Source organism: Castor canadensis, chromosome 1 (assembly GCF_047511655.1).
Source record: "Castor canadensis chromosome 1, mCasCan1.hap1v2, whole genome shotgun sequence".
NCBI classification, from domain to species: Eukaryota; Metazoa; Chordata; class Mammalia; order Rodentia; family Castoridae; genus Castor; species Castor canadensis.
In genome coordinates this window covers 185228938-185243465 of record NC_133386.1, presented here as the reverse complement: position 1 = coordinate 185243465, position 14528 = coordinate 185228938, and the positions used below count along the sequence as shown (strand labels likewise).

Below are 14528 nucleotides of genomic sequence, written 5' to 3'. Positions count from 1 at the left end.
TTCCAGAAGTATTTTATATGAGCTCATATTTTTTCAATGACTAATTGATCACTTATAAGTGTTTTGTTCAATCTCCATGTGTTTGTATAATTTCTAGAATCCCTCATACTATTGATGCAGAGACTTTTTCATTCCCATTTTTACATTTGGAATGTGTTTCTCAAAAACTCTTTAAATACCTTCAGTATCTATAACAAGTCACTAGTGTTGGAACAACAGTTACATTTTCAAAGAGCTAAAAGTATTTGAATGAATTTCACCCTGCCTACAAAATCAACATGGGAAATCAAGTGGAAAACTAATACTTGTTTTGGAAACTATTTTTCGAAATTGTCTTCAGTAAATTAGTAAGAATGAAAAATGTGCATGTTTTGCAGTGTTTGTTTATTTCTCTGCAGGATATTATTAGTTCTTTTCACTTCATGTATTATTACTAGATTGGAAAATAAAACATGGGGAATGAAAACATTCAAATGTGTTTGAACTTGTGTGTTTGATGGGGCAGACATGATTCTGAGTTGTCCACTATAATTACAACAGAATAATGTTTGATTTCATAGCTTTATATCAAAGAGTCATAAAGTAGTTGATTCAACAATACTAGATCTTCATTTCTCAACCTTGTTCTTAGGGATAAATGAATGCCTTAACAAGAGCATCATTGCACAGGGAAAGGAAGATAAAAAGCAACTACTGCTCTAAAGCAAAGAGATGATGAAGCAAAGAAAAGTAGTGGGAAAAGCACCATAGTATATCTCAGCCTCTGCTATTCACTTGCTCTAAATTGAATATAATTTGTTCAGATAATGCTTAAAGCCAAAATCTTAATCCCCAATGGACTTTCAAATTGAAAATCAATGAAATAGTATGTATCTTCCACATGTCCTTCCACTATGGGACTAGCATGCAAAATTAAGGTGAGAGAAAAAATATGTATTATTATTACCCACAATGTTCAATTGGCACATTAGTACTATAGATTTACTAGTTGAAATTAAAATATTTTACTATAAATAAGATGACTGCATATGAATTTGCCAACCTGAGACTAATAAAACATACCTGGAGAATGATAAAATATGTGTTTAAATTTTCATTAGCTCTTTATTACTAAATATTTGAATAGAATAACTTCTACCTGGGTACACAAATTTAAAATCAGTATAATTAAGTAAACTGAAATGCAATAATATTTTGAAATCTACTTTTAACTCTCTGGTTTCATTATGTTCTATTCCTTCTCTAGGGGATAGGGAAAGTAAATTCAGTGCATCTATAGCTTTAGTGTGGTGTTGCTAGTAATATGGTGTCTCAAGATGGTGAAAGAAAAGATAAAGAAAAGATACTTGTCTACACCTTGCACAATATGTTGTAAGTAATCTCCTTTAGATAAGTAGAACAAGGTGGTGACTTGATCCAAGAGGAACTTATCCATAATGAGGACTGATCAGTTTTCTCTGTTAAGAAATTAAGGAAGAAAATCAAATTCATTACCAGATGTTAATGGGTGTACCTCAGCCTACACTTGAGGTTCTATGAATGATCTTTTCTCTGACTCTCATAAATTCTGAAGACTTTAATCAGTTATATGAGATCTGCGTTGCATAGAAACTTCTTTTCACTTTACATATTTTCTCATATATTTTCATATTTTTCACAAATGTCTTTCAAAACAGACTGTGAATTCCAAAAACTCTAATACCTAAAAACTCCTTTTTGTTTCTGTATTTCAGAAAATATAATATTATATTCTGTTTAATTTGTTTGTGACATAATTAAGTTGAGAATTGAGAGTGAATGTGTGAATTTAAATTGAAACATAATTTTCTGACTTCCACATTAATGCATTCTCTATAAAGTATATAATCTCTTTCCATAAATTAAATTTTCCATAAAGTGTTCATCTAAATAAATACCAACTACTTTACATTTTCTATTATACTTGTGTAAGTCTAATATTATATATTTTCAAAAAGTACAATCTATCTCCTCCACACTTTCCTCATGACGTTTTTCATGTCATTGTTCCTGAAATCATAGGATTGAGTAAAGGAATTATTATGGTATAAAATATTAGCACTATTTTCTCAAAGGAGAAGGAAGATGGAGGTCATGCATATATAAATATATATGAAGCAAAGAACAAAACCAAAACAGCAATGTGGGATCCACAGGTGGAGAGAACTTTCTTCCACCCACTAGATCTATGCATTCTCAGAGAGATCAAGATAACACCATAAAAAACTGGCAGCAAAGAGAAGTTTATGATGCAAATAGATGCACTATTAGCAATTCCCAAAACTCCAAATATAAGTGTGAGTGCAGGCAAGCTTCAGTAATGGGTACAAGTCACATATGAAATAATCATTGGGCCCACAAAATGCCAACTGGAAAGTGAAGAGAATTTGTACCATGGAATGAAAGAAGCCCCCTGTCCAGGCTACCCCAATTAGAATATCACAGAGCCTCAAGTTCATGATGGAAGAATAGTACAAGGGCTTGCCAATGGCCACATAACAAACATAGACCATGAATGTGAGAATAATCCATTCCATACCACCAAAGAAGTGTGCTGCAAAGACCCGTGTCTTGCAGCCTTCAAAGGAGATAGACTTCCTCTCATAGAGGGAGTCCACAATCATCTTTGGTGCTACGACAGAAAAGAAGCATGCATCCAGGAAGGACAGGAATGCCAAGAAGTACATGAGGACACGCAGCAGAGCAGGGTTGCAGATAATTGTCACTCTCATTAGCATGTTGCTCTCAATAGCAGCAATGTTAACAAACAAAAATACAACAAAAACTATTTTCTGAACTTTAGGATTCTGTGAAAGTCCCACGAAAATAAACTCAGTTACAAAGCTCTGATTTTGCATCATTGCAAAGGAACATGTGAAGTTAAAAAATGTTTTGAAGAGTCAGTTGTTAGGTCCCTGGCATTCCTGAGGCTAACATCAAAAACAGATCTCCTGATTTATGACCCCTTGCCAAACTTCCCTGCTTGTTTCTCTGCTTACAAAACCTCAGGAACTTCCAGTTTGTCAACTAGACAGGCATGTCGACCTGTTCCATCTGGTGATCACAGATAATTGGAGACCAGAGACTCTCTCCCTCCCCCATGGCTTGGCCCCTCCTATAAAGCCCACTACCCATTTCAATCAAGTCACTGCACTCTGAACCCGAAAGAGTAACAGTCCTGCAGTCTGGTTCCAATAAGTCTTTCTCTTCCATAGGTGGTGTGGTCATTATTCAGCAGCACCTTACATCAGTCGGCAATTATTATAATGTACATTATATCAATTTCATATGATTATGAACATTAGCATCTGTTTTCCTGCACACTTTACACCAGCTTTTTTCATTTGTGGTTGGGTTTCTTCCTACCAGCTATGTGCACTACGAGCCCTGTATCCTCTCAAATGCTGTCACACAAACCTTTTAAGGTCATTGGATCCGACACTAGTGACTTGTTATAAAAAAGAACAATATAATATAGCAGTGGCCCGAAACGGAAAGACAATGCATAGAAATGCACACAAGGCTTACAACCTGTTCTCAAATGTAGGCTCTTCAGTCTCTTCTTTGTCTAGGCATGGATCAGGTTACTTAAAGTTCTTAAAATTCTAAAAGCCTCAAGTTTCACTTCTGTAAATGGGGTTAACTTGAAAAGTTATCTATAGATGTTTTTTGTGAGAGTCAGTGAAGAAGCCACATGTAAAAACACTGATGCATCAGAAGCACAGGAGAAGATGATGTGTGTTGAGCACAAACTGCCACAACCATTGACAGAGAAGAAATGAAAGCATTTTTACTCCTAATTCCTACATTAGCATGACCAAGGCTGGCAAGTGCTTTTCCTCCTCTTCTTATTTATTTGCAAATAAAGTTATTTCGACTGATAGGTTTCAGTGCAGAAATGGTAATTTTAAAAGCATAGCACTTTCAAATATCTTTAGTTATCCTTGGATACAGTATTGCTGCCCTTGGCCCCACCTATATGCACTTTTGTTTCTGACACTCTCATTGCACAAAAACACCCAAATTGATTGTAAGTTTTAAAGAAAAAGTCCTATATTACTCTGATAATTAAATTATTTTTCTCTCCACTTGCTTTATATATAGTAGTTTAAGAAAAATACCATTTTTGAATTAAAAACTCATTAGATACAAACAAACCAACAGCATTTCTCATATGAAAGAATTTCCAAAATTAGTGTTAAAATATCAAAAATGGGTAGTATAGTGTCCTAAACTTGCAGTGTTGCCATCATCCCCCTACTTCCTTCTTACTTCCTTCCTACTCATTTTAGCAACACAAGTTATACTTGGAGATAAATGAACTGCTTTACAACAAAAATCTCTGTGTGAAGGCAAAGAGCAGTAAGAAAACCACTACTGTCTGGCTGAAAAAATACATGCCAGTCTGTGCCTTTGCTATACACTTGGGCTTATGACAAGCACACATTTTGTCTAGAAGATGTTTTAATTCCAAATCTTAATCTTCAGTTTTCCAGTGGGAGATCAATAAAATCGTATGCATATTCTGCACGTGATGTGAATGTAAAAATCAGACCAGGCATGTAAAATTAAAGCTAGGGGAAAAAACAAAACAAAACAAAAATTCAGCATTTTCACAATGCTCAACTGGCCTGTTATTACTATCAATTTGAAATATTTTACTGTAAATATATTTATTGTCAATGGCACTTGACAAACTGAGAGTAATAAAACATAAGTACAGAAATGGCAGAGTATGTTTTTAAATTTGGATTCTCTTCTTGAAGTAGAAAATCAAAACCTTCTAGTCAATTCAAATGTAATATTCTTTTGTAATCTCCTTTTAAATGTCTGGTTTCTTTGACTTCTATTCCCACTACAGGGGATGAGGAGAGTAAACTCACTACATGTATAGCTTTAGTCTGGGGTCTCTGGTAATATGGTTTCACAAGAATTCCCATTGATTACAGTAAAACAGTTACTCCACTTTCACTCCTTGTGGAATTTTCCCCACCTCTTTTTGCATGGCTGATTGGAATTAAGTGGTCAACAGGCTCAAGAGCAACCCATCCATAGGCAGAACTGGCAAATCAGGCATTATCTGTCAAGAAAAAACTCAAATTCTATACCAGATGTGAATGGACCTACCTTAAAAATGAGGTCTTATACAAGAACACCTGTAGTCGAGGTTCTATAAATTAATCTCTGCCCTTGCTAAGTGCTGATGTATTTCACCAGAGTGACTGTGATCAGTGCTGCATAAAAACTTTTTTTTCACTTGAAATAGTTTATTTTGCCTAATTCCTAATATATGTTTTCATTCTTACAAAAAGACCTTTCAAAATCTTTAGTGTGAACACAAGGATTTCTAAAGGTAAAGTCTCTTCCCAATTTTATTGTATGAAGCTATTAAAAATACAATTTTCTTTAAGCTACATATTAAGATATTGAGTTGACAATTTAAAGTGGAAATGTGTTATCAGGTTAAAAGTTAATATCCTGACTCCACACATTAGTGTTTCCTCTCTAGAATTATGTCTTTTCCTATAACACATTTCAAATAAAGTATTTTATAAATAAATACTAATTACTTTATTCCTTGTATTATATCTTATGTTTGTTTAATATATTATTTTTAAGTAGAAACCATCACCAGTCTCTTCCACAATTTGCTCCTGGCAATTTTTATTTTCTTATTCCAGAAAGTATAAATCATAGGATTGAGCAAAGGAGTTACTATGGTGTAAAGTATTGACACTATTTTGTCAAAAGAGAAAGCAGATGAAGGCTGTGCATATATAAATATGACATGACAAAAAACCACAACAGCAATGTGGGATCTGCAAGTGGAGAGAGCTTTCCTTTTCCCTTCAGAACTGTGGATTCCAAGAGAGAACAAGATGACAACATAGGAGACAAGCAATAAGGAAAAGATTATAATGCAAATAGATCCACTGTTGGCAACCACCAAAAGACCAAAGATGTGAGTGTCTGTGCAAACAAGCTTCAGTAATGGATACAAGTAACATATAAGATGATCAATGATATTGGGGCCTCAAAAGGGCAACTGAAAGGTGAAAAGAATTTGTATGATGACATGCAAGAAGCCCCCTGGGCAGGCCACTCCCATCGAAGTGCCTCAGAGTCTCCAGGTCATGATGGAAGAGTAGTGCAAGGGCTTGCAAATGTCCACATAACAGTCATAGCCCATGGCTGTGAGGATAATCAACTCCATACCAGCAAGGAAGTATTTAGCAAAGAGCTGCATCTTGCAACCTGTAAAGGAGGTGGTCTTCTCTCATAGTGGGTATGCACAATCGTCTTTGGTGAGATGACAGAGAGAAGCATGCATCCAACAAGGACAAAAATGCCAAGAAGAAGTACATGGTGGAACCTAGCAGTGCAGGACTGCAGATGATGGTCAACACAATTAGCATGATGCCCCCAACAGTTGCAATGTAGACAATAAAAAACTACAACAAATACAATTTTCTAAACTTTTGGACTTTGGGAACGTTCCAGGAGGATAAACTCAATAACAAAACTCTGATTTTTCATGATTCCCAAGGAACAGTTGAAGGTAAATCAATGCTCATTTAAATCTGTAATTACAATAAAAATTCCTTTGATTCAACTAGTTAATAAAGTCATATTCATCAACAAACTTCTGCATCTTCATGTAATCCTTCTTAGTGATTTTATTATCAGTGAGAATATAGAAATATGCTCATGGCAATAGTTGGACAATAAGTAGAAACGAGGGGAAGATAAATTATTGACAATATAAAAAAGCCAGATTTTTAAAATGGGAGAAGGACTGAATCTTTATGTGGTAGAGAAAAGAAATAGTATTTATTTCAAGAACAGTTTTTCATCATTTTGTATTGTGGTTCCTAAAGTGAATTTCCTAAAAGAATTCTCAAACCAAAACCAAGGTATGAGGAAAAAGGTTGTTTTTCATCGATAATGCCTGACTCAGACTTATATACAAACAGAAGAAGAACAGCATGCCATCTAATACTTTGAAAATCACAACTCCTTTTCAAATATTTCTTTGAAACTTTGAAATTAAGTATTGAAATGGATTAATTCATTCTCTTTCAACAGAAAGATCTATGGAAAAGTGCCTAATTCTATACTGACTGCATGAGTAAGTATAACATATTGAGGTTTTGCTTTTAATTCATCATTTAAAATGTGACCAGAACTTAATAAAAATAATACATGTAGTCACAATCATTAAATGCAATAATGTAAAGAATGTAATTCTCAGGACCCACTGCCTTGTATATTATTGATTATTGATGCCCTCAGACTCACCTGCATCCACTCCTGTTTCAGGTAGACCCATTGTACAAAGAACACCAAATTGAGTGGGAGGTTAAAAGGAAGACAAAAACATATTAGTCTAACAAACTCTTCTTTTCTCTCCATTTTAGCTCAGTGTTGTAAGAGGAATACCATTTGTTGATTTAAATTCTCATTAGCATCAAACAAATCATTAACTTCTCTTTTCAAATAAAGGAATTCCCAAAATTCATGTGAAATATCAGTATTTGAGTGATAAACCATGTGCTCATGTTTTACAATTATGGGGATTATGATTTTAAATCTTCTAAATGGTAATTACAATAAAGCACTATGTTATTCTGGATTGAATCCTACTACATTAAAAGACAATATTGGAAAAATTACTTAAATGTAAATAAAATAAAGTGGTTAGTTAACAACAATGTGTTTGTGTTTGTTACATCATCTTGACAAATGAACCCATACCAATGAGATACAATACTAAAGAATGCAAGATGAGAAATATATTGGAGCACTCTATAACCTTATTTCTGATAGTGTATAATTAGTTCAAATCAAACATTAGTTAGAAAGAATAAATCTGTTCAGCTTCTGCTATCTTAAATCTAGCAATTCCTACTACATTGTTTCTTACCTTTGTGCCTATGAAAAAAAACACCACCCATACTTCAAGCTTCCTTAGACATGAGCAAAAAATTGGTAATTATTGACATGTTCCAAGGTATAAATTAAAAGGAAGATGTTAATGCTGATGTAATTATTATTTTAAGCAGTTTGTATATGCAAAAAGTCAGGAAAAAAAATTGAATCAGTTATAAGAATAAAATGTCTTCTTTTAAAAATTATTCTAAAAGTGCAATGAAATTGACCCATTCTTGTAATACCTTTGGAAAATATATTAGTAATAATACCAGAATCAGGAACATGCTTATATATTGCTTATACTATTAAACCTAACCCTAATAATGATTTATAAAATACAGAGAAATGACAAAATTTCACACTGGAATATGATGCCATATCAATAATACTAAAATTTTCTAGATATTCAAAATATTTGTTAATGAAGATGTCTACATAGATAAGAGTATCATAACTTACTATGGCATGATTCATTAAGCAAACACTAATAATACATAAGGTAATAATGCATGCCTTTGATTAGTGTGATCATGGGGAAATAGGAAATAACATATTTTATATCAATACATCTATAAGTGGTTCTGCAAGATTTATGTTTATTGTGTTTATAAATCAGAGCTCTTGATACAACCTCAGGAATAACACTGCATAATCTAAAACATCAGGATGGTAGGAACATTATAGAATAAATGGTAAATGAAAATATACCTACTAAAAACAAAATTCTATTAGAGATCTAGAAGGAAAATCCCTTGTTGGAATTATTGAAGCCCAGAAGTAAAAAAGCACATGTTGTCATTTATGTATGGAAGCTGAAAAAATTCATCTCATAGATGTAGAAAGCATGCAAGCGTAAAACCCTGAGTTCAAACCATAGTCCCTAGAAAACAAGTGATGGAAGATGCAGGAAGGATGATTATTTGGTAAAGGAGTGTAGTTGGATAGGCAGAATAACTCTTTTTCTTGGTTATTGGGGTTTGACCTCAGGGCCTCCCTCTTATGAGGCAGGTACTCTAGCACTTGATTAAAGCCCCTCGCCCTGGAAGAATAACTTGTAATGCACACTAATGCAACAAGTCTTCAAATTAATTAATTCTACATTTAAAAAAATCTAGTAGACTTTATTTCAAATACTCCCAACACAAAGAAATGATAACCGTATTAGACAATAATCTTGACCTGTTCATCATACAGTGTATGCACTTCTTAAACTATCATATTGTAGCATAAAATAAGTTCAATTACTATTTATCAACTAAAATTGACAATGAGAAAAGGGTATAAGAGGACAAATGTGGTGAATATTTTGAGTACTCATTGATGGAAATGGAAGAATGAGACATGTTGAAACTACACCAGGAGTGGTGGAAGAGGGTATAAAGGAGAATGATGGAGGGGGTGAATTAAAAAATGATATGTTGTAAGAATTTCAGTAAATGTCACAATGTAGCCCCAGGAAAACAATAATATGATAACAAACAAATAATAAATACATGAATAAAATGCAACAATAAAGATTATCTACAATGAAAATGTTCTACAGGTTTTTAGGACTATTTCATATTTATTGGCTGAAAATCTGTATAAATTATAAAATTTATTCCTCAACACACATGAAAATGTGACTAGGTTAATTTTGTTGAATATATAAAGCAGAAATTGGGTATTATTTAATTAGGCTTTAAGTGATAGGTGATCCTTACCACTTACAAAAATAAAATAGCTTGCATTCTTTTATAACAATCACTACTGACTTCAAACTTAATTATAGCTTGCTGACTGGTTTCACATATATTATTTTATTCACTTCCACATCACTTGAACTTAATAATGTGATAATCCTTATTAAAGATTATGAATCTCAGAGCAAAAATTGTTATACAAATAGCTCAGGTGCACACAGTTACACTTAAACTCACATGTTGTATTAAACTCGGTAGCATTGCCAAAACATACACACAACATCACAATTTAAAATCCTCTCTAAAATACATAAAAAATGTGTTAGTGAATTACAACTCTCACCACATACCAGTTCCTTGAACAATATGCTGATGGCTGTCTTGTATTATCTGTAAAGTCATTCAGTGTTTTGCAAAATATGAAAGTTATTTCTAACTCTTCCATCTACATCTAAAAGAGACAGGAACAGATTCTCTGGCAAAAAAGGTGGAGAAGGTTCCCATTGTTTTCAAACACTGTCTATAACATGAGCTCAGGAATAAAAGAAAAATTAAGAAAACAATTGTTTCCCTCTTGATTTCCAACTACAATTTAAAGATGTTTCATTGAGAGTTCATGAACCTGTAAAATTGATTTTCACTTTTTCTGAGACATTGTGAAATATCTGTCTGTGTGATTTTCCAAGTCAATTTTGCTTGGTTTCATTTGCTCAAGCATTTCCAAAATTTGGTGCCCCCAAACAATTAGTTCAAATCTAATGTTGTTTCCTCAGAAGTTAATCTTGGGAATCCATAACATTAAGACTAAAAATAGCCTTTCTAGAGAGTAAAAGAATTTTTCTCTTAACACTTTTTTTGTGAAACATGATATAGCACATCTGTTGATCTAAAGAGAACGTAGCATTGAGACTGATGGTTCAGGGAAAAATTGGAAGTTATTGCCCAGGCTCCTTCAGACAGGGCCCACACGAAACAATTTGTTCCTTACATAGTTTTTAAGCATTTCATCCTACCTATTTTCATGCTTACCCCATGGTAGTGATTTAATGAGTGATATAATTTAAGTGATTCATGAGAAAATTAGTGCCCAAAGGACTATTGCTCTTCATAAAAAATGAGTCAGTGTCAGTGTGCCCTTCTAGAATTTAATCAATATTTCATAATTTCCCACTGACTTAAAATGCAGTTGCCTCGTTTGTAAAATTACAAGGCTTATAGTAAGTGTGTGGAAGGAGATGCCTTCATTTCTGGGTAATTTCTTTTCTTCTTTAGAATTTGATTTTACTCAACATATAGCAAAATTTAAATGAATCACTGTTTTAAGAGATGTTCTATTATCAATTAATCTAGTCCTCCATCTTTGTTGTCTCATTATTTTTATTACCAAAGCTGGTACTGATATACAGGAATAAATCTGTAACATTTTTAGAATTAGCTTGTGGGTTTCTGTGAAAATTGTTTTGTTTTCATTATGGTGGGAAGAGAGAGAAATTATTAATGCATGAAAAAATTATTGTCTATAAAATAAAAAATCAGTGTCTCCCCTGATGTGTAAAAGCACTAAGTGTTCTTTTTGTCTCTCTTTAATTTTACATGCCAGCTCTAAAATAGAAGAATAAGCAGAAGGCACATAAGATTTCACTCAAATCCTGATGGGAAATATATTAGATATTACTATTTGGGCATAATGTTATAAGGAACATTATTTGTTAGACTGGTGTCTAACAAAGGCATACACTCGCTAAGGTGCTTTTCCTTTTCCTTTTTCTTGCTTTACCATCAGCTATCCAACCTAACATAGCAGAGATTGCTTCTTAACATCCTTTCCCATTAAACTGAGGTTCTAATTGTCAAGTAGTTCCTTTATCCCTAAGAAATAGCATAAGAAATGAGGATCTGGTATTGCTGATCTAATCACTTCAAGAATTTGTGAACCCAATATTGGGTAATAAAACTATTCTGACCACATTGTAGTAACCCACACTGAATGTATCTATCTCATCACACACTCTAATTCAAACACATTTCAATGATTTTCATTTCAAATGCTTCATTGTGGAATCTAGTATAGGTATAAAAGTTGAAAGAAATTATAATATCCAGCAGTAGAATAATAAAACACAAAAAGTCATCTATCCTTTTCATTCCTACTAGTTTAAAGAATAGAATCTTGCAGAATTCTTCCAATAATTATGACTTAACTCTCCATTTTGTGTTCTATGTTGATTTTGACAAGCTAAAGTGAAGCGAATCCCAATGTTTTCAGTTTTCAGGCAGTGTAAGTGTTGTCCTAATAGTAACTTGGCTTGTAGTAATTGCAACAATTGTTCAAAGAATTTTCAGAAACACATTGTCAATGTAAGAAGAGGATGAAACAAATTTCTCTATATATCTGAAAGAATACAATACAGAGCTGATTTCCAACTTAAATAATTCAGGAACTACATTTATTACATCAGAATTCTGACAAAATCACATTTTTTTCTCAAAAATCTCTGTGCATTATCTCTTTCCAAGTACACTCATTATGCGTAGTGTGAATTTTTGCTCATCCTTGTTCTGTGGAATTTTCTTTATTATATCTCCTGATTATCCTTCTTTCATTTTATGTTGGTCAGAATGACATTCTCTTACATTTCTGTATCTTCCTCACTATTAGTTGTTCAAATATGCACATAAAATGATATTCATTTTGATACGCCCTGAATTTTGCATCCATTTGATAATCAGAGCTTGATCTAGGCATGTTAGTTGGTTACTTCATTACCTGCTTATGAAAAATTCTGTAAATTGTTGTAAGGAATTGGTACTAAGGAACTGCAGAGGCAACACTTCAACATGAAGAGTCTATAAAAAGAACAATAAGATATAATCCCTGGGCCTGATAGAGTGAAGGAATGCCTGGATAGTAAAAAAAAAACTTCAGGTACTCTGATTGGACAGCAAATAAGTAATTAATACTTTCTTTTTGTACACAGTTCTAAATATTCCTCAATAAATCCCTACATCTGATCCTGGCTCAGGAATTTTGTAACATGCTAGTCAAGTGGCATATACACACATACACATGCACATACATACCTGATTGTATAAATGGTATTGCTAGTACTATGATGTCTGAGAGTACATTTTGGTTGAGCAAAACAGAAGACATGTCCATTAGTGACTCTTTTATGGAACTCTCCTCACTTGTATGCCCTATTTGTTTGGTATGAGGTGGTCACCTGACACAAGAAGAACTCATCCATAGCAGTACTGGGGTAATTACACTTTATTTACCAAGAAACTCAACAAGTGACTCTTAGTTCTGTATCACATGTAAACGGACCTATCTCAGACTTTTTAAACATGATTAAGTCTTCCTGTCCTGTTAGTCACTGAGATGAGCATCAACTAGAAAATTTACACTTGGAATAGTTTTAAAAAGTTTCTCTTGTTAATTTGTATGCAAATTAGCATACAAATCATAATTTGTATGATTTTAAAAATCATAGTGTGGGTGTCAAGCGTTATAGTAGCTAAAATATCTTCCCATATTGTATCAGATTTATGACAACACATAAATTGATCTTGCTTTAATTTACATATGAAAAAACTGAATCATCAAATCAGAGGGTAAGTGTGATCTCAAATTGAAACATAATTTCCAAAATCACATTCATATTTTATCTATAAAATTATTTCATCTCTTTACCTTTATGAATCCTACAAATATTTGCCTTATAAAATTAACTGCTTTCTTCTTATAATTATATTACTGTAAGTGTAAAATTTTACTTTATATCAGAAACCATCCCCAATTTCTTTCACAGTTTCCTCAGGGCATTTTTCATGTCTTTATTCCTGAAAGTATAAATGAAAGGATTGAGCAGGAGAGCAAGGATGGTATGAAATATTGCCACCATTTTGTCAAAGGAGAAGGTTAATGGAGGTAGTGGCTATATAAAAATGTGTGGGATAAACAACAAAACCACAACAGTGATTTGGGACCCACATGTGGAGAGAGATTTTCGCTGCCCTTCAGAACTGTGTTTTCTCAAAGAGAACAAGATGACACAATAGGAGACAAGCAAAAAGGAAAAGATTATAATGCAGACAGACCCACTACTAGCTATCATCAGGAAGGCAAAGATGTGAATGTCAGTGCATGCCAACTTCAGTAATGGGTACAAGTCACACATGAAATGATCAATGACATTTGGACCACAAAACAGCAGCTGGAAAGTGAAGAGATTTTGTATAATGGAATGCAAGAAGCCCAATGTCCAGGCTACCCCAGAGTGCCACACAGCCTCCAATTCATGATGGAAGAGTAGTGCAGAGGCTCACAAATGGCCACATAATGGTCATAGGTCACAGCTGTGAGAACAATCATTTCTACCCCACCAAAGAAGTGTTCAGCAAAGAGCTTCATCATGTATCTTTCAAAAGAGATGATCTTCTCAGAGAAGGAGTTCAAAGTCACCTTTGGTATGAGGACAGAAGAGAAGCAGGCATCAACAAAGGACAGAAAAGCCATGAAGAAGTACATGGGAGAATCCAGCAGAGCATATGACGGTCAGTATAATGAGCATGTTTCCTCCAATTATGGCAATGTAGACAAATAAAAATAGAACAAATACTATTTTCTCAACTTTTGGATTCTGTGAAAATCCCACTAGGATGAGCTCAGTAACAGAGCTCTGGTTTTGCATGATTCCCTAGGAATTGATGAAAGTAAAACAGCAATGGTATAGGTTGGCAATTATTAAAAAAATCACATTGATTCAAATCATTTTATAATATCATAGACTTTGACTAGTTCATGTGTATCTATACAAACATATCTGAGTTATTTCATTATCACTAGGAACATAATATGAGAAATGTGTTGAAAGCAGTAGCTGAAAATCAAGT

General features: G+C 33.5%; 3 pseudogenes; all 3 read right to left on the bottom strand.

Moving 5' to 3' along the window:
- Window positions 1-1958: 1958 nt before the first annotated feature.
- LOC109676226 (olfactory receptor 4C15-like) lies at window positions 1959-2876 on the bottom strand (annotated as a pseudogene).
- Window positions 2877-5632: 2756 nt separating this feature from the next.
- LOC109676230 (olfactory receptor 4C15-like) lies at window positions 5633-6555 on the bottom strand (annotated as a pseudogene).
- A 6883-nt stretch (window positions 6556-13438) lies between these two features.
- Window positions 13439-14326, bottom strand: LOC109676228 (olfactory receptor 4C15-like; annotated as a pseudogene).
- Between the last annotated feature and the right edge of the window lie 202 nt (window positions 14327-14528).